The sequence below is a fragment of the Carcharodon carcharias genome, chromosome 2 (assembly GCF_017639515.1).
Source record: "Carcharodon carcharias isolate sCarCar2 chromosome 2, sCarCar2.pri, whole genome shotgun sequence".
In the NCBI taxonomy this organism is placed as follows: Eukaryota; Metazoa; Chordata; class Chondrichthyes; order Lamniformes; family Lamnidae; genus Carcharodon; species Carcharodon carcharias.
This window is the reverse complement of record NC_054468.1, coordinates 91,778,497-91,798,650: the sequence shown is the minus strand read 5'-3', so window position 1 is coordinate 91,798,650 and position 20,154 is coordinate 91,778,497.

Below are 20,154 nucleotides of genomic sequence, written 5' to 3'. Positions count from 1 at the left end.
GTAAAGCACTTTGGGATATTCTGTGGTCATGACAAGCGCTTTAGAAATGCAGGTCTCTTTCTTTATTTCTTTTCAATAGGGAATTAGAAAATGAGTCTGAGTTAAGTGCTCCAGAGCTGAACTTTACAAAGCCGTTAAGCTATCTGCAGTGCTTATTTTGTCCTGTTAAACTTTCGGTAGGTGAGATGCAGAGCGCAGCTTCCTTGACACCGTCTCACCAGGCACTGCAAAATCAAGCATTGCAAAATCCCTGGCCAATCTTTCAGGGCTGCTGAGGCCTCTATTGCTCAGATATCTCATTGGATCAAGTCACTGAACCATCAAGAAGAGCTGATTTTCCAGTGCCTACACAAGCTATCCTCGTCACCTCTGTTAACATGAATGCTAAATTACTGTCACTGAGTGCTGAATTATGGACTCCTCGAGCCCATTTCACCATTACAGTGAAGAGACTGCAGAGGCATTTTATCCTATCAGCATGGGCTGGGTCCTCCAATCCAAGTGCCTGAAACAACAGGACAGCAATTATATTAAGTTCTTGACCCATTCAAGCTTTATGTGAATGCTCCTAATTGTACGGCTTTCTAAGGTCCCTAAACTGTACACCCACATTCACAGATAAATATCAAATATCACTTTTCTTAAATATCACTCTGAGAAATAACACAGCATTCTCTTTAGCGAAGAGAAAAGCTTTGTACTTGAAGCAGCCTGAATGAGGTTGGGGATTTTTTGGTAACAATTCAATAGAAAGTCCATTTCTGTTTGACCAAATTTAAGATTGCTTTTGTCCTATGGAACTGTGTGAGCAACAACGCCTGGTAAATGCCATTGTGCTACATCCCATGTCAAGAGCAATCACGTTTTGTCACAGTGTCAAAGGTGACCCACTTAGAACAAACACCCTATAGCCTGAGGTGGGTAGGCATGTGAATGCCCCCTCTGATGTGAAAAATCACTAATGCTTGACAGGACAGGGAGACAAGAGCCACAGGTCTCAGGCTCCAAGTCAGTTTGTTCAGCGTAGGAACTAAAAACATTGATACTTTAAACAAAATGGAAAATTAAGAACCGTGGAAGGCTGGGGTGCACAGGTCAAGATTCTTGCTCAGCTTTTAATCGGGAGCTGTGCAACTTTGCATCTCCTGATTATTGTACAAAAGTACGAGAGGCAAATAAAAGGCCTCTCCCAACAAAAAAGAAAATGACATTGCCCCCTGGGGGAAGGGAACACACAGGGCTCCTTGGTAATGATTTCATTACTTACATTGCAAAAGGGAGTTGTTGCCAACCCTCCAGGTTTGCCCTGGAGTTTCCAGGGTTTGAAGATTAGCCTCCAGGATGCTCCTGCGAGCAGCCCAGGAAAACAATCATAGGGCATAAAAATAGGTGTTTTTTTTTAATTTTCCTTTATTAGTCACTTAAATGTTGGAGAGGGTTAAAAGTGGCATTTGACTTGGTGAGGCAGTTAGTGTCTGGAGGTCGTGCAATGAAACATCCAGGAACACACCCAAGTAGAGATGGCAACACAATATAATGAAGTGGTTAAATGGTACGGGAGCAAATTAAATCAAAATAGTTTGGGATGAGGGGTATTTGGGTAATAGAGACACATTCCACACTGTAATTGGGTGCAACTTCCTCTCTGGTCTGCCACTGCAATCTATAGATAGGATGCAAAAAGTAAGACAATATTCTGTTTCCCATCACCCACCACCATCACCCTGAAAAGCAGAACAAAACGTTTTACTGGAAGAAGAAACTCGTCAAACTCTGCTGCTCATACCTTAACTCAAGCCGAGTCCCACTCAACCATTTTCCCTGTGTTCGCTGATTTATATCAGCTCCCGGTCCAACAACTGTCTGACTGTAAAATCCCCAACCTCCTGTTCAAACCCTTCCATGTCCACACCCCTCCCTACCTCTGTAACTTTCTCCAGCTCTACAACCCTCCAAGAGCTCCACATTCCTTTGACTCTGTGCATCTCCCACTTCCTTTATCCCACCATTGGCAGCCATGCTGTTGGCTGTCTCGGCCCTAACTCTGGAATTCCTTCCCAAAACCACACCTGCTTTCCATCTTTCTCTTGTCCGTTAAGACACTGCTTTAAATCTACCTCTTTGGCTGAGCTATTGACCACTTGTTCTAATACCTGTTCTTTGACTCAATGGACGGAATTTTACCACCCCACCCGCTGGCCAGATTTCCTGGTCCCGCCAAAGTCAGTTGAGTTTTGAATGGCTCGACACATTTTACAACCCCACCCCTGCTCTGATGGGGATATAACATTCTGCCCAATGTTAATTTTTGTCTAATACTGCTCTTATGGAGCACCATGAGTTGTTTTAAAGGTGACTTACAAGGGCAAGTCATTGTTGGTGAAACCAGGACATACAGAATGTGAAGGGTACAGGATAGACTGGTCATTCTATGTGGAGCTGGGGGATCTCTGACAGGGTAGCACTGTAGTCTGTGGCAGTGTCATTGGGAGGGGGAGGTGGAAGAGAGTCAAAGAGCAGTTGTGACTATCCCCTCCACCAATCACTGTAATCCAGGATTCGGTCGAAGCTGACCAAAAAACAATTTACTTTTTAAACTTGTAAATTTCTCATCATTTTGTGCCTGATCCAAACTGCAGTGCGAGATCAGAGGACATGGTCGGGGCAGTGTTGTGCCAAGTTGTCCAGACCTGACCCTTGAGCCTCCCACTCTGGCAATGCTTTAATCTTAGCTTTGCCCAGACACTCAAATTGCCCTCAGCAATACTGGACCGACCTGAGCTCCTGCTTGTGATCACTATCAGGGGTCAGGAGGGGGCATGCGGGACAGTGTGAACATGGGCACATGGGCAAGACAGACCAGACCTCTCACCTGCTGGCCCTCACGCTGGGCAGTGTATTCACCCTCACAATGCCATGCTGGGCTGCGTACCTATCATTGTCTGGCAGGAACAGTGTTGATTTTTTTAAAGGGCATTTTAAAAATTACTTTCCCTTCTAGGCATTCGTCTCCCAGCGTTGCCAAAAATGGGGGGCAATCTCCCCCAGTTATCACCCAGCAGTGAGAATGTGCGTGAGATCACTTCTTGTGGGGAGGTAGTGGCTCGGCGAGTCATGTGACCCTCCCTCCATATATAGATCCTGACTCATTTTTCCTTCACGAAGAAGGTGGTTTGACCTTTCCTCAAGTCCTTCCTGGGTCAGTGGGCCGAATGAATCAAACATCCTTACCCCCATGTAACACATTACATCAACATTTAATCCCTCAGGATTTGTTTTTAAGGTAAAGCACAGACAAACACAGTGGGATTATTGATGCTGAAACTAAGAACGTAATGCCTGTAGTTATTGTCCTGTAAAACGCTGGCAATTGAGTGTTTCCTAACTTAAATTATTTTTCCTTGATAATTTTGTTGCTGACAGACTCTTGGGAGCTACTCAGCTAAGCTGAGAGATAAATTGGAAATCTTAGCCAAGAGGTGGTAGACCCATAAATGTAGAGAGAAAATTATTCATAGCCCAGAGCCAAAAGCTACTTTGTGATAGAATGAAATTCTCAGCATCTCATGTATGAGTGAGGTCTAAGACTTTGCTGCTGAATAGTCTACCAGCGATCTCTGCAAGGAAAACAGAAGGTTGTTGGGGGGAGGTGCTAATATGGAGAAGTTGGATGATGAATTCTTCTCATGGGGAGGGCAGGTTTGGGAGTGGCCAAGGGATACTGGTTCAATCTGCACCCCTGTCTGCTCATTTTTAGCCTCACAATGCCGGTCTCACATCTATGAGAAATCTTTTGCCCTTGCACCACTTCAGCTATTTTTCACCCATAAGGAGGACCCAGGAGTAATTTAAAAAGCCCCATGGCATTTAGATCTGCTTTGGGAAATAGCTGCAATGCATAGATTACTAATACTGACTGGGATGTGTAGGTATAGGATGTCAGAGTTTCATTTTCCTCTCAAACTGAAGTGTCAAAATCAATGACTCTTTATAAAGATCAGGCACCTGTAAAAAAAAAAATCATCTTAATTTCAGGAGGCTGTCCATTTAGTTTTTTTGGCTACATTTCTAAAATTATTAAAATAGGATTGGTGACGACAGTACTGGATGAAATAACAAGAAGAGCTGTACCGTCTCGTTGTCTGACTTTCACCTGACTGAACATGGCATCGGCTTAGTTGGATATATTCCTGGAGGTTTCACGACATGACCACCTACCTCCAATTGCTCCGCTCCCCACGTTTCCGCCATTGGTTGCCCTACATGTCCATTCTCTTCGTAAGTCAGCTTGCCACGCCAACTGGAGAGTGACTAGGCTCTTCATTTTCTCCTGGGTTGCTCGAGGAATGTCCAGGCTATGAATCTATGATTCATGGCATTTCCAGGACAACCCAGAGGGAATGGCAATCCTAGACTGCACCATTACTTCCAGTGTGCCTCAAAGGTCTATTCCTAGCCCCCTCATCTACTTCTCACTTATAAGATACCCCACGCCAACATTGTCGATACCCAATAGGTCAACTTTCACATGTACATTGATGGCATCCAATTTTTCTTCCTCTTTGCACCCCCCTTGATTCTATGAATGTCACTGAGCTTCCCAGCTACTTGTCCAACACTAATTCCTAGCTGAGCCACAACTTACTGCCACTCAGCACTAGCCAGGCCAAAGCTACAACATTTAAGTCACCATGAAACTCTGCCCCTCCTGATACCTTCACTCTTCCTGTGTGTCTCTAAAATGTAATCTGATGGTGTTTGAAAAGATTAGATCAAAGTCTATTAGCATCAAATCCAATGCCCATTACCACAATCTCCTATTCCCATCTCCATGTTGTCCCCACGCTAGATACTACCTCACTCCCATTGCCACTGAAACATCCATTCATCTCCACGTTTCATTTTTCCTTTTGGTGTCCCAATTAAGCTCCATCCTACATAATGCAGAAGTTCATTACTCATGACCAGTTGTGTACAAAGCCCCATTTAACACTCCACTAGCTCCCATATCCCTACCAACCTTCATGGCTCCTGCTTTCTCAGCGCATTGATTTCATTGTCCTTGGTTACAGATCCCTCAATGCTTTTGCTTCTTCTAAGGAGGAGAGCCACTGAGCTATGGCTGACACCTAGGATTGAATTTTCCTGGCCCCTGGGTAGCAGGAATCAAGGCTGGGGGGCTGGTAAAATAACGGGCAGAAGCGTCAGGATGGCCCTGTAGCTGTCCCATCACTGGGGAAGTTTCTCAGTGGGGGGCAGGAAGTGGGCTGCAAGACCACTCCATGGAGTGGTCAGCCATTTTGCATTACTGAAGGCTCTATCAAGGGCAATTTTAGAGGGAAGCAGGGGTAGGGCAGGAAATTGGAGTTATGTTTAAAGGTCAACCACGATCTTATTGAATGGGGAAGCAGGCTTGAGGGGCCACATGGCCTACTCCTGCTGTTCTTAAGTTTTTATGAGAGGGCAGTAGAAGTATATAGAAGAGCTCTGTCTTACAAAAAGCAACAGATGCTACTCAACGAATAATTTTAATTCTGAGATTTATTGCTTTCTGCTAATCAAAGGATGGAGCCAAGGTGGGTGAATGGAGTTAAGATACAAAATAGCCATGATCTTACTGAATGTTGAACAGGCTTGGGGGTCTAGTTTTACTGCTGTCCCTATGCTCCTATGCCCCACAGTCTCCCCCTGCACTCCAGTCACTATCTGATTGGATAGCAGACATTTCCTGTGGACTGATGTGCTGTCCAAACTCTCACACCCTTCAACCTTTTCTGCTGGTGGAAGTATGCAACCATGTCACCTGGTCTCCGCAACAAGAATGTGCAGCTGAGTGTGACAACTGCTTAGACGTATACGAGTTGCGCATTGGAAGTAACGTATCAATGGAATGAAGCCATGGCTGGGATGGGGAGGTGGGTTTTTGGAACACATCCCCTTGTGTTGTGATCAATGTAGTGGACCTCATGCAACTCTCTCAACCTGTGCCAGTTCCCAGTCCCTGATGTCACCTGGACCTGTCCCAGCCTCCCTCCAGCAGCACAGTTGACTGGTTTGACTACAACGCTGGGAGTGATGAGTGGAGCAGTGGTGATCAAAGAGGGCTTAAGTGCAAATCACATCCATGCAACCTTCATGGACACCTGACCCAGGAGTAATATTTTCTGACTCCCTACTCACTCTGGTGTTTGGAAGTGACGGTTGAGATCAACTTGCCCCAGATAGTGATTTGAGTTTCAAATTTTACATCCAAACCTGGAGCTAAATTCTGAAACTAATCCGATAAGTGTCCCATCATAATCCCCGATACCTGTTCTTAAGTTTTTATGAGAGGGCGGTAGAAGTGTATAGAAGAGCTCTGTCTCACAAAAAGCAACAGATGCTACTCAGTTAATAATTTTAATTCTGAGATTTATTGCTTTCTGCTAATCAAAGAATGGAGCCAAGGCGGGTGAATGGAGTTAAGATACAAAATAGCCATGGTCTTGCGGAATGGTGGAACAGGCTTGGGGGGGCTAGCTTACCGATTCTGTCATTAAGAGACTTCCTTTGTCTGTGACACTATTCTGAAAGCTTAATTAAAAAGAATGTTAATCCTTGCTGTTCTATGGATGAATTGTGTGCTTGCCATTGAACTGCTGACCTCTATGATTTATGAGCATTGCGCAGACCAAGTTGAACCTATGATGTTGCCACATCGACCTACTTGCACAGCGGTTGGTGAGAAGATAAGCTACAGAGTGGGCTCACGGCCAATCAAAGGCCACTTTCTTTTGAAAATTGGCCTCACTTTCAAATTGGGGGTGAGCACATGCAAGTATTGGAATAGATGGAATATGCTAGAATAGGAATGAATCAAATTGAGTTGATAAAAAGAAAGAAAGTGGGGGCAAGTGGATGGGAAACAGGGCCAACATATATTTTGAACTAATTCTAAATTTTACTCTAGCATTGGGTTCGTTGGGATAATAATACTACTCCTGATATTTAACTGCCTTTATTGCTGTACTGTTAATGTTTGTTTGAGTGTCACAGGGTGTAAGCTGAAAATTTTAAAAAATGAGAGGGCCAGGGAGCCTAAAATTTCCTGGAGATGCCCGCGGTGTAAGAACCGGTTAGACTACAGCGGCCTGCGGGTAGCTTCTGGGAGAAGGAAAAGCCATTGCGAGGGAGAGGGGTGATCAGGAGAGCAGTAAAGCCATTGGGAGAGAGGGAAGCGATTAGGAGGGAGAGGTGGAATGATTGTGGAGGGCTGATTGGGATGGGATTGGCAATGATTGTTGACATTGCAGTGGACACTTCCCATTCAGGTCTGTACTTCTTAAAAAATGTACATTTTTAGTGGGGGCCTCCAGAAGGATTACAGTCTGTTGGCTATGGCCTGCAGGGTGAACACGTTTTCATGACGTCAGCACACATCCAGTGCTGGCTGCATTGAGGGCTGTCCAATTTTGCAGATGGCATCTAACATAGATGTCAGGCCCACTTCTTGCATACACCTCCTTTTCTGCCTGTACCAGTATGGTGGGGGGAGCAGGGGTGCACCTCTGACACACAATAAGTGTGTGCATCCTGTCCCGCTGCCATATTGGATACTTAGGTGCTCGTTTTGCGCCTGAACATCAAATTGAATTCCTAAACCAGTTCTTATTATACTGGACTGAGGTGAAGCATACAATTGCACTAATTAGGGAAATTATTAATTAAAACTACTCTAACAATTTATCCAATAGCTCTGCCATATTCAACAGGGGTATGGTGGTGTAATGGTCATGTTACTGGGCTACTAATCCACAAATGCAAATCCCACTATGAAATTTTGAATTCAGTTTAAAAAGTTCTAGAATTTAAACAAAGCTCTCCGATTAAAAACTCAAGTTAGATTTTTCAAGGAAGAAAACTTAGTGGTCTTACCTGGTCTAGTCAACATGTGACTATGGTCCCACACCAACATGATTGGCTTTTAACTGCTTCTTAAGTAACCTAGCAACAAGAAGAAGGCCCATCATCACCTTCTGAGGGCAATTACGTATGAGCAATAAATGTTGGCCTTACCAGTGATGCCCACATCCCAAGAATCGATAAAGAAGAAGGTCTGTGCTGAGGTAACTGGTCAGTATTCCCTGGGCGGAATTTTCCCAGAATTGCACTAAGTGCGGTAGCGGGCGGGTAAAATGGAGTCCTACCCGCTGGTGATAATGACGGGTTTTCCCGCCATATCTTACCGAGCCCGCCTCATTATTTATGCATTCCCGGGAAACACACCATTTCCATGGCGGGCAGGCTCTCATTTGCCCGCTCGCCATCGCCCTGCTGTTGCACCTCGCCGGCCGACATCTTTAAAAGGCAGCCGACAGCAAAGTGCTCATCACCACCAGCTCATCACCGCTGTCTGGGAGACATGGCCAGCAAAGGAAAAAAGACTGCAGCCCCCGCTTCAACGGCAGGTCCCTCGAGTGACTGCTGGATGCCATGGAGGCCCGACGGGATGTGCTTTACCCCCCCTCTGGCCGCAGGATGGGTAGCAAGGTCACCAACCCGGCTTGGAAGGCGGTGGCAGTGGTGGTCAGTGCCAACGCCCTGCAGAGGAGGACTGCCACCCAGTGGCACAAAACAATGAATGATCTCCTCCGTTCCGCCAGGGTAAGTCACTCTTTTCATGACTCCCAACTCACACACTCACAAACCACATCCACAGGGCCCTCACTCACTGCCAGTTCGAGGGACATCACCATTCACTCTCTCACACATTGTCCTCATTCTGTCCATGGGACCACTCACCACCCACACAGGCCAGGCATACTTATCATCTGGCCTGGCAGGAGTCCTGATACACTCTCCCCATCTCTATCCATGCAGGACAAACTGGCACACGACAGGAGGGAAAGGTCGCGGACAGGTGGAGGGATGCCAGAGATCAAAGTTCTCACAGAATTCAAAAACAGAGCCATCCAGCTGGCTGGTGATGACCAGGACCGGTCCTGTGCTAACTGTGAGGTCGGTGCTGTTCAACCAAGTGAGGATCCAGCAGTGCAACATTCACAAGATGACCATGCCATCAGTGATGTGTCCTGTTTCACAGGCCACTGCCATGCACTAATTATCATCTCTTGCTTTTGCAGGTACATCTGCCAAACAGCTGACAGAGTCCATGACCCAGGGTCTCCAATCAAGCTCCGAAGAAACCTCCAAAGAGGAATCTGAAGGCACCCTCCCTGAAGTCCCATCACAGCGCTCACCCACACCCTCCCACAGTGCAGAGACATACACTTTGGTGGGACCTAGCTTTAGAGTTGCCTCGGGATCACAATCTGGTGAGCACATCGCACTGTCTGATCCACAGCAGGCGGAGGCAGGGACTTCCCAGGTCCCCAGCATTCGGAGGACTGCTGAAGGCCAGAACGTTGCTGAGTCTGAGTCAGATGACGAGCCTCTGGACTCGGTCATGTCTCATGCCTGCAAAGGCAAGCTCGGGAACATCAGGAAGGGATGTCCGCTGCACTCCTCAGATTGCAAGGCACGATGGAGGAGTCCATCTGTCTTCCAGCTGAGGTGATAGCGCCGGCATTGCAATGCTCCGAGGTCAACACTGGTAGGATGCCGGCTGCCATGGAGACCTTGGTCCAGGACGTCACTCCTGTACTCCTACACGGGCTTAACTCCTTCGCTGATGCCATATTTGACCTCCAACAGTATGTACACGAGAGGGGTGCTGGGCAGCTCGATCTCACTCCAGCTTCCCCTTCTGCTCATGGAGTCAGCCTGGCGCCCTCGGGCATCCGTAGGGAGGAGGGTCAGCAGATGCACACTCAGGGGCCATCCACCCAGGTGACTCTGGGAGTGAACGACCCATCCAAATTCCCTCTTCCTGTGACCTCCGCAGATCCATATTCACAGGCCAAGGAGGGTGCCACTGCCACACAGCAGGACCCCGAAAGCAGGCCGGGGGCCTCCAAGTCTCAGCCCTCCAGAGGACACCCACCAAAGTCTTCACAGACAGGGCCTCACAGTCAGCAGGTTGCCTCCAAATTTGCTGTCATCCTGCCTGTGGCTCCTTGTTCTGATGAGCAGTGTTCTTGTCATTCAGGTGTGAAACCTTTCTGCAAAAGATAAAGGCAGGTTTCTCAGTCCAGGGCCTCTTCTTCCCTGTGCTCTGTGCAGCCTTCAGACCACAGTGATGGTCCAGCCTCACACTCCCTGGAAACATTACTGATGCCTGCACCTCAGCGGTGTCAGAATATAGTGGGCAGGTGTCACAGAGTTCCCTCATTCTCTCTGTGTGCTCTCAGCACCTTTAAGGTGGGGCTGGTCCCCATCACACCAGCATCTGCGACCAGTGATGCTGTGCACCAGCTCCTGAAGGGCTGAGGTGCTGAAGGCAGACACAGCATCAGATGTGTCTAAAGTTTCATGGCTGCGTCTCTGAGATGGCCCTGATCATGGACTGCAAGTGAGCTGCCCTCGGCCAGACAGGAGTCAGACATTCTCAGAGGCTATGTGAAGATCTGTGGAGTGTCCTCACTGTATGTTGTTATCATCCTCCTGCGGTTGAGCGTCTATTAGGCCTCCACAGCATCCCCATGACAGGAGCATTCTCACAGAGGGTATTGGCACAGCCATAAGCCAGACTGGAGTCAAACATTCACAACTGTGATGTGAGGATCTATGGGGACACCTCACTACATGTCGTCAGCATTCTCCACAAATCTGGCAGCTATGGGGGCCTACTGAGTGCGCCTGCCTTGTCTAGCCAGTGGGAGAGCCTCATCCCCGTCATCGTCACCACCGAGGACCCCCTCAACCTCATCCCCATCGGCATCCTTCACATTGGAGGAGACCTCCAGCTCCTCCATCTCCTCCTCAGCCAGCTCCTCCCCCTGTTGTAGCACCAGGTTGTAAAGGGCCCAGCAGACAATGACGATGTTTGACATCCTCTGTGGACTGTATTGCAGGGCTCCAACAGACCAATCCAGGCACCAGAACCACATCTTCAGCATCCTGATGGTTTGCTCCACCAAGTTGTGAGTTGCTGCATGAGCCTCATTATAGCGTTGTCCCGCTGCAGTCTGAGGCCACCGCACGGGTGTCATCAACCATGTCCCCGAGGATCCAACCCTGCAACTTCTGTGGACCCTAAAATATTGCAGGGATCTGCAAGCGACTCAGGATGTAGGCGCCGAGCACACTCCCTGGAAACCGTATGCACACCAGCAGGATGTGTTTCTGGTGGTCACACACCAAGTGCACATTCAATGAGTGGAAGCCCTTGCGGTTGATGAAGTCCACCGAGTGTAGCAAAGGAGACTTTGGCGCCACATGAGTGCAGTCAATCGCACCCTGCACCAGTGGGAATCCCGAGATCAGGGCGAATCCAATGGCCCTTGCATCCTGGCTGTCCTGGTACCGGGCAAAATGCAGAAAGTGTGTGCCATCTGTGATCTTATGGATGCATTTGTGGGTGGCGGATAGTGAAATTCCACAGAGGTCCCTGTGGAGCTCTGAAAGGAGCCACTGGCATAGAAATTAACCACCGTGATCACTTTCACAGCCACTGGCAGTGGATGCCCTCCATGTCTCCTTGGCACCAAGTCCTGCAGTAAGTGGCAGATGTGAGCCACCATATCCCTAGACATGCGCACTCGTAAGCAACAGTGATTCTCAGTCATCTGCAGGAATGGCAGGCGGTGCCTATAGACCCTGGGTGTCGCTAGGCGCTGACTAGCCACAGCTCACTGTCACCCCTGGGCACCCTTGCTGCCCTTTCTTCATGAGGTTGCTACTCCTGTCATTGCACAGCCAGAACCATGATAGGGTCCACCTTATCCTCACTTATTACCCCACCAGCCTTTGCATCCAAAGGATAATCCTCTGTCATTTCCACCAAATCCAGCATGATGTCAACACCAAACACATCTTTCCCTCACCCCCGTCAGCATTCCGTAAGGACTATTCCCTCAGGGACACCCTGGTTCACTCCTCCATCACCCCCTCGTGCCTTTCCCACAGCACCTTCCCATGCAATCGCAGAAGGTGCAACACCTGCCCCTTTACCTCCTCCCTCCTCACCGTCCAAGAGCCCAAACACTCCTTTCAGGTGAAGCAGCGCTTCACTTGCACCTCCTTCAATATAGTCTACTGCGTTCGCTGCTCCCAATACGGTCCCCTCTACATTGGAGAGACCAAATGCAAAGTGGGTGACCGCTTTGCGGAACACCTGCAGTCTGTCCGCAAGCATGACCCAGACCTTCCTGTCACTTGCCATTTTAACACTCCACCCTGCTCTCATACCCACATGTCCGTCCTTGGCCTGCTGCAATGTTCCAGTGAAGCCCAATGCAAACTGGAGGAACAGCACCTCATCTTCCGACTAGGCACTTTACAACCTTCCGGACTGAACATTGAGTTCAACAACTTCAGACCATGAACTCTCTCCTCCATCCTCACCCCTTCTTTAATCCCTTCTTAAAAAAAAAAATATTTTATGTTTTACTTATTTTTATTTTTATTCATTTATTAATTGTTTTATCCTTTTTTTAAATCATTTTTTCTACCTTTTTCCCCAAACCACCACCCCCTCCCCCAAAAGGGCCACCTGTTACTTGTTCCATGTTATTCTTTCAGAGTGCTGACCTTTGTTCTGCTATTCGCACATCCTTTTTTCCTACCTTAATGCCACTATCAGCACCTTCTTTAGCCCTTACCACTACCATTAACATTCCCTTTGCCTTGTGTGCATGACATCTTAGACAATCTCTCCTTCGCCCCCACATATCGCTGACCTGCCCTGTTTTACCTGCTCCACTCCACCCCCTCCCTTAAAAATATAATTTCCGTCACATTTTTACTTCTCTTTAGCTCTGAAGAAGAGTCATATGGATTTGAAACGTTAACTGTTCTCTTTCCACAGATGCTGTCAGACCTGCCGAGTTTTTCCAGCATTTTCTATTTTTATTTCAGGGTTTCCAGCGTCCGCAGTGTTTTGCTATTAGCCTTGTTAACCGATCCGTTTGAATAAGGTGCAGGCAAGCGAAAAAGATATTTTTCTTGTTCCAGTTTTACTCTCTCCCTCTCCTGAAGGTGGCAGCACTTGCCAGGGGGCGGGTTTTCTCTGGTATCTGGCCTGGCTGATTATTTTCAATGCTTCATCCTACATATGGAGCTGTCAACCAAAGGAGATATCAGGCTTTAGCCCGATCCTGTTTGCAGCCAGCGTCCAGAGCTCTGAGCTTAGAAGGACAAGCCACATTCGTGACTGATTCCTCCACTGCCCCAGTATTGTTCCAGCAGCACACTAGAGATCGATCCCAGAATTTTCTGGATCCGGATGTCTAGGCACATAAAAACAAAAAACTGCGGATGCTGGAAATCCAAAACAAAAACAGAATTACCTGGAAAAACTCAGCAAGTCTGGCAGCATCGGCGGAGAAGAAAAGAGTTGACGTTTCGAGTCCTCATGACCCTTCAGCAGAACTAGGTGAATCCAAGGAAGGGGTGAAATATAAGCTGGTTTAAGGTGGGCGGGGGGGAGGGGGGAGGGTGGGGGTTGGGGGGGTGGGGGCGTGGTTGGGTGGGGGGAGAGAAGTGGAGGGGGGTGGTGTGGTTGTAGGGACAAGCAAGCAGTGATAGGAGCAGATAATCAAAAGATGTCACAGACAAAAGAACAAAAGAACACATAGGTGTTGAAGTTGGTGATATTATCTAAACAAATGTGCTAATTAAGAATGGATGGTAGGGCACTCAAGGTATAGCTCTAGTGGGGGTGGGGGGGCATAAAAGATTTAAAAATAATGGAAATAGGTGGGAAAAGAAAAATCTATATAAATTATTGGAAAAAAACAAAAGGAAGGGGGAAGAAACAGAAAGGGGGTGGGGATGGAGGAGGGAGCTCAAGACCTAAAGTTGTTGAATTCAATATTCAGTCCGGATGGCTGTAAAGTGCCTAGTCGGAAAATGAGGTGCTGTTCTTCCAGTTTGCGTTGGGCTTCACTGGAACAATGCAGCAAGCCAAGGACAGACATGTGGACAAGAGAGCAGGGTGGAGTGTTAAAATGGCAAGCGACAGAGAGGTTTGGGTCATCCTTGCGGATAGACCGCAGGTGTTCTGCAAAGCAGCCGTCCAGTTTACGTTTGGTCTCTCCAATGTAGAGGAGACCACATTGGGAACAACAAATGCGGTAGACTAAGTTGGGGGAAATGGAAGTGAAATGCTGCTTCACTTGAAAGGAGTGTTTGGGCCCTTGGACGGTGAAGAGAGAGGAAATGAAGGGGCAGGTGTTGCATCTTTTGCGTGGGCATGGGGTGGTGCCATAGGAGGGGGTTGAGGAGTAGGGGGTGATGGAGGAGTGGACCAGGTGTCTTGGAGGGAACGATCCCTACGGAATGCCGATGGGGGGGTGAAGGGAAGATGTGTTCATTTCCAATAATTTATATAGATTTTTCTTTTCCATTACTTACATTATTTTTAAATCTTTTATGCCCTCCCAACCCCACTAGAGCTGTACCTTGAGTGCCCTACCATCCATTCTTAATTAGCACATTTGTTTAGATAATATCACCAACTTCAACACCTATGTGTTCTTTTGTCTGTGACATCTTTTGATTATCTGCTCCTATCACTGCTTGCTTGTCCCTACAACCACACCACCCCCCTCCACTTCTCTCCCCCCACCCAACCACGCACTCCCCCCACCCCCCTCCCCCGCCCACCTTAAACCAGCTTATATTTCACCCCTCTCCTTGGATTCACCCAGTTCTGCTGAAGGGTCATGAGGACTCGAAACTTCAACTCTTTTCTTCTCCACCGATGCTGCCAGACCTGCTGAGTTTTTCCAGGTAATTCTGTTTTTGTCTAGGCACATCTTTAAAAGTAAACATAAATTATTGAAGTTACCTCAAGAAAGTGACTTCAATACCTCACCTTGAAGCATTGGTCAGCATTTTGGGTGACGTTGGGTTTTGTCTGATAACCTAACTGAAAATTATTCCATTCTTTTCACTCAGCCTTATATTTTTCCAAGTACACTGAAATTTCTCAGATATAAATATATTTGAGTGTATACTTGGGGTCATCCAAAACTCTGCTGCCTGTTTGCAACAAACTCTGCTCATTTATCATTCCAATGTTTGCCGACACGTTGGCTACATCAGAAATGCTTTGATTTTAAAATTCTGGTTCAAGTGTTCAAATCCCTCCAGGACCTCTCCCCTCCCTACCTCCATAGCCTTCTCTGTCCCCTACTAGCCTTCAAGATTTCTGCACACCTCCATTTCTGGCCTCTTGAGCATCCCTGATTTTAATCTTTTCACCATTGGTTGATGTGCTTTCAGCTTCTTAGACATTCTCTCCCTAACCTCCCCTTCTCTCCGCCTCTCTCGCCTTTCAAGATGCTCCTTAAAACCTACCTCTTTGGCCAAGCTATTGGTCATTCGTGCTGACATCTCCTTATCTGTCTCAACATCAGACTTTGTCTGATAACTCTCCAGTGAAGTGTGTTAGGTTGTTTTGCTGTGAGTGGCTATTGCTGTATATGCATATGAATGTTTATGAACACATATATGTACGTGCATGCCAGCATGTCTATCTATACAATATTAAAAGTCCTCTGTATTGTGTTCATTTCTTGTACTTCCAGGAGGTGTCATACTTGGCTCTCATGTTTAAATTATAGCATTGCTCACAATTACTTAGCATATTGTTATGGACAGGGAGGAGAGATAAACTTAAACAACCAATTTCCTCCCCTTACTGTCTGTAATCAGTGTGGTTTTGGAAAGGGAGATATGTGTGTTTCTTAGTCCCCAGAGCATATGGTCAGTTTAAGTAACAGCAGTAAGTTCTCATGAGTTTAAATGAAGAGGGTTATTTATTCACACATGCAACCTGAAAGTCTAAACGCTACACCAATCACTTCCGCATGCACAAGAAAGGTACAGTTAAAGAAAATAGTATACTTTTACAACTTGTAAACCAAAATAATAGTTCATAGTTCATATGTTGTGCTCATGGTAGAAGAACAGTTGCAGTGAGCCCAATAAAGAAAGGAGTTTTTTTCCACTCTTGAACTGTAGTTCAGATGGGTTCAAAGAGCTGAAGTCAGGTACAGGATGATTGCAGGATTCCCTTGGAGAGATAAATGTTCAGCAGGTCATGAAGTTAGGCATTTGTGGTTTTCATACCAGGAGATCTAATTTCTTTACAGATTGTTACAATCAGATGAGGAGGGGTCAAATGTCTCCTCTCTTTTCCCTCTCCTCATTTGAGCACAACAGGTTTCTTTTTGAAAAGGTTATAGTTGCTAATTCAGTGAATATTTAACCATTTATGTGCCGTGATCATGAAAGAATCAATCAAACATATTTTCTTGAATTTAAAAAAGAAAGAGGTTAGTTTTATTGTACTTAAACTAACTTAAGTAAAAAAAAACATAAAATTACAAATAATAGTAAAATAACAAAATACACTCCAGCTTACACACACACACACACACACACACACAAGCACGCACACACAAGCACACACACACAAGCATGCACACACACACGCACACGCACACACAAGCACGCACACACACAAGTGCACACAAACGCATGCACGCACACACACACACATACACACAAGCACGCACACACACGCACACACAAGCACGCACGCACAGACACAAGCATGCACATACACAAGCACGTATACACACACATACACGCACGCACACACAAGCACGCACACACAAGCATGCACACACAAGCATGCACACACACACACGCATGCACACACAAGCACACATGCACACAGACACAAGCACACACGCACACTAGCACGCACACACACAAACACGTACACACACGCGCGCACGCACACACACACACAAGCACGTACACGCACACACACACTAGCACGTACACACACACATGTGCACGCACGCACACACACACACAAGCACATACACACACACACACACACACAACCACACACACACAAACACACACATACACATAGGGCAGAATTTTACGTCCCGTGGGCAGGACCTCATCGGGTGTAAAATAGCGCCCGATATTTTGGTCGGCAGGCACGCATGGGAGTCGGCAGCATGCCCGCCGACAATGAAGAGGTCTGTTAAGGCCATGGAAGCAGTAACAGATAGTGAGTTTTCACTGCCGGTCCAACCTTACAGCTGATGAGCGCGCGAATCGGTCAGGCAGCCCTTGCATTTTTGAGGGGACCTCATCCAAGGGTGGGATGAAGTCTTCATGATTAACTAAAAAAAGATTAAAACGTTTTGAAATTTTTTTTTATCATCTGTATGTCGAAATGTCTCATTCTGACGTGTGGGCATTTTTCTAAATTCTGTTTTCATTGATTTTAATTTGTCAGCTCCCTGAGGCAGCTCTCTGCCCTCAGGGAGCTTTCCTTCCATGCTTCCCCTCCCCCCCCATGTTCACGTCAGCACTCGCCCTCCTCCCGCACCCACCCCGGCAGCGCTGAGCCTTTCAGAGCACGCTTCACGCTGGTTGCCCGTTAATTGGCCAGCCAGCGTGGAATCGCGGTTGGGGGCCGATTGCGGGCAGCTTTCCATTCCTTGGCCACTCCTGGGCACTACCGCCTGCTGACCCGAAAATTTTGCCTGTACACTCAAAGTTCACACGCGCACAGGAATAAATTACAGAGTGAGGAAGGGTAGATTTGTCAACCTGCAGTAGAGAGAAATAAAAGGGAAATACAGTTTGTATTTGGGCTGGCTTCAGGCTGAACTCAGTGGTCTCGTCACTTCCCTTCAGTGGTCCCAATGCTTCCGATTTAAAGGCGTAGGTGGCTGATTTGCCTGGAAACATTGGGCGGAATTTTCCGGCCCCATTTTGGCGGGGGGGTGGGGCTGGGAAATGCGGCGAGCCATTCAAAAGCCCATTGACCTCGGTGGGATCAGGAGATCCCTCCAGTAGGAGGGGCTGGAAACTGGACTGTCATCAAGGTTTGGGATCCGAGTCACATTTTTGGTTTCTGTTTTAAGAATATCTCTGTTATTAAAAGTGCAGTTCCGTTTTCCAATCGGTGGAATAAAAATCATTATCTGGCATAAAGCATATTTATATGACAAGATGAGCTTGGAGTTTTAGCTTCAGGTTAGGAGACTATTTTAAGATGTATAGTCTCCAGGTTCTTAAAAGAAAAAATGACACAGCCTTTTGCTGCAGCTGCTGCCTTTTTTGGTGTTTTCTGCAGACTGCCCAAGTCTTTCTGGGTCTTTGGACAATAAACTCTTAATTTTCAGCTGGTTTCAGTCACATGACCAATACAGTTATTGCCCACCTGGAATGCCTTAGCCGAAAGCCATTGCTATTCAATGGAGCCAATGGATGAGTTCTTCACACTGACTCAGGATAGATTGAATTCTGCCTCATTGCTGAGGTTCCAAGTTGGAGACACGGAGTCTGGACTTGTGTTTTGGGGAAATCCCCAAACAATAGCAAGTGTGAATTCCACAGATAGCACTTGTCTTGACATGTCCATTCAAAGGGGAAGTTTCTCACCCATAATTATTCAATCAGGAACTTTCTGGAGGTCTGAGGCAGTAATTGCAAAAGTCACTTGACGTCGACAGCCAACTTAAAAATGCAAGTTCCAGAAGCTTCTATATGAACACAGCCGATGTTTGAAGTTATGAATAGGACATGCCTTCACTGGGAATGACAGTATACTAAGGGCAGTAGCGGGCTGGAAAAATGACATTTTATCTGCCAGCTGCATTGGTGGCTTCTCAGGTCATATCGTCCAAAACCCACCACATTAATTGTGCATTCCCGGGAAACATGCCGTTGTGCTGGCGGGCAGGCTCTTGTTCGCTCACCATGCCATCAACTCGCCACTTCAGCATGCTGGACGCTATATTTAAAGTACTGCCAAGCGTAAACTTCTCAGTGCTTCCAGCCCAGGGCTGCTGCACAGAAGACATGACCCTGAAAGGCAAAAACATTGCAGACCCCAGGTTCAATGACTGTCCCTCAAGCACCTTTTGGACGCAGTAGAGGCTTGCCGTGATGCTCTCTACCCTCGCTCTGGCCGCAGGATGGGCAACAACATCACCAACCTGGCTTGGGAGGCAATGGCAGCATCCCAATGGTTTGCTCCACCAATTTGTGAGTTGCAGCAGGAGACTTGTTGTGTGTTCTCTCTGTTGCAGACTGAGGCTGCCTCACGGGTGCAGGGTGCATATCTGGTGGTCGCACACCAGTTACACTTTCAGCAAATGGAAGCCCTTGTGGTTGACATAGTTGACTGCTTGTTGCCATGGAGATCTGAGCACCACGTGAGTGCAGTCAATCGTACCCTGCACCCGTGGGAAACCTGAGATCCGGGTAAATCCAATGGTCTTTGCATCCTGGCTGTCCTGGTGCCGGGTGAAATGTACAAAGCCGTGTGCCCTCATGAAGGTGCCATTTGTGACCTCATGGATGCATTTGTGTATGAGACCATCTTTGTAGCCCTGAAAGGAACCACAAGTGTAAAAATTGAGCGTCGCAGTCATTTTGACAGCCACTGGTAGTGGACGTCCTCCATGTCCCTGTGACACCAACACCAAATCCTGCAGTAGCTGGCAAATGTGACCGACCAGTTCCTTGGACATGCGCAGTCTTTGGCGACATTGGTTCTTGGTCATCTACAGGAATGAAAGGCGATGTCTTCGGTCTAGCTAGACGCCAACTGGTGATGGCTTGCTGTGGCACTTTGGCAGCGGGTGCAGGAGCCCCAGCCAGAGGGTGCTGCTCCCTCCTCTGCACAGCCAGGCGCCTCCGTTGCTCTCTTCTCCGTCACCTCCACTCTCTGAACGCCACGAGGCATACAGCTAGTTCACCAGGCTCCATGATCCTGATGTACTCCTCCTGCAGGATGAAAGAGAGAGATGAGTGGGCTCACTTAGGTGTTCTAAGAAGCTGTCTTGGTTAAGTCTGAAGACCCCTTAATACATCCTGGAGAGTGTTGGTCGCCTCTTGGGTGGTCAGAGTTTAGCGCGCTGTGTGGCTGCCCGAAACCACAGCTTCCTCTGCCCCACTCCAACTGACCAATTGGCGGCAGCTTTGCCCATTGGACTGCATGCTGTACTCTCAGCTCAGGCACAGGTATTCTCCTAAACCGCACTGCAAGACTGCACTGTTAGCTTGAAC